General features: G+C 33.6%; 1 protein-coding gene across 1 annotated transcript in view; it reads left to right on the plus strand.

The window, feature by feature from the left end:
* The window catches only part of LOC102499928 (olfactory receptor 5T3-like), a 4,156-nt gene that overhangs the window by 1,007 nt on the left and 1,996 nt on the right, over positions 1-1,153 (plus strand). The gene's annotated exons all lie outside the window — the stretch shown is intronic.

Here is a 1,153-nt window from a genome sequence, read left to right on the forward strand (position 1 = left end):
GTTAATCAGTTCTCCATTATGGTATTTTCACTTTAAATAAATTGTGTCTCCTCTATACTGATTATTTTGTTGAGAGAGTAATAATAAATCTTACTTGGTCTAAATACATCTTTGTTTTAATAATTGTGCAATTATTTTTTTAATATACTATAACTTCAGGTTATGTCCTAAGAATTCTATGGATAAATAAATTCTTACATGCTGGTAGTAAGTCTTCAACATGCATTTTGGAGTTACTTCCCCATTCTAGAATTCATAAGAATTGTCAAATGCTACTTTCTTTTCATGAAACATGTCCTCACACACTGAGATCCCTCATGCTTCTCAGCATGGTTTTTACTTTATCTGTACCACAAGTTTTCTTCCCCTATTTTTTGTTGTTGTTGTTGCCGCATTTCAGTCTCAGAAATTCGTCAGCTTCATTCTGCAGCTATCAAATTTATGGAAAGTGTTTTCAAGTCTCAAGAACAACAATATTATAGCCTAGGAAAAGGCAACCAACATTATACTGACTGTTTCAAGATTTGAAAAATTAGCCATCTTTGGAGATTTTTCTGATGTTAGATCTTTGCTCAGATCCTACTATGACTTTTTCCTCTGTCTATAAGTAAAAACCTGAAATTTGTATAGATTATCCCTCAAAATTTATACCTAATGAGGAAGCCCACAGATAGAAAACTATCTTACTTTACCTCTGCTCACATCTCCTTCTTATTCATTTATTCTGTTTATTCAGTTTTGTTCTATTTGTTTATTCAAAAAAACATTAAAAGTGCAAAATACATTCTGTCAATCAAACGACCTTTCACTCAAGCACATTTTCTTATGAATTCATCAGAATGATCTCATTAAAACATAGTAAGAAAATAAGTGGCTTCGTTTTTTATTAGCATTTACTATTTTTATTTTATTTTATTTATTTCTTTTTTTGAGAGGTTTTTGCTACAGGGCATATGCGCTCGCCAGAAAGACAGAGAGAGACAGGGAGACAGAAAGTGAGACACACTGCTATCCCTTCTCCTCCATTCTCTTCTCAGGATCTCGGGCATGTACACACACACATCTGGCATGAATTTAAGCCACTCAAACTGTGGTCGACTACATGGGAGTCCAGCAACATAGTCATTATGCTAACTGCTGGTCCCAGCATTTA

Source organism: Tupaia chinensis, unplaced genomic scaffold, assembly GCF_000334495.1.
Source record: "Tupaia chinensis unplaced genomic scaffold, TupChi_1.0 Scaffold000486_1, whole genome shotgun sequence".
Taxonomy (NCBI): Eukaryota; Metazoa; Chordata; class Mammalia; order Scandentia; family Tupaiidae; genus Tupaia; species Tupaia belangeri.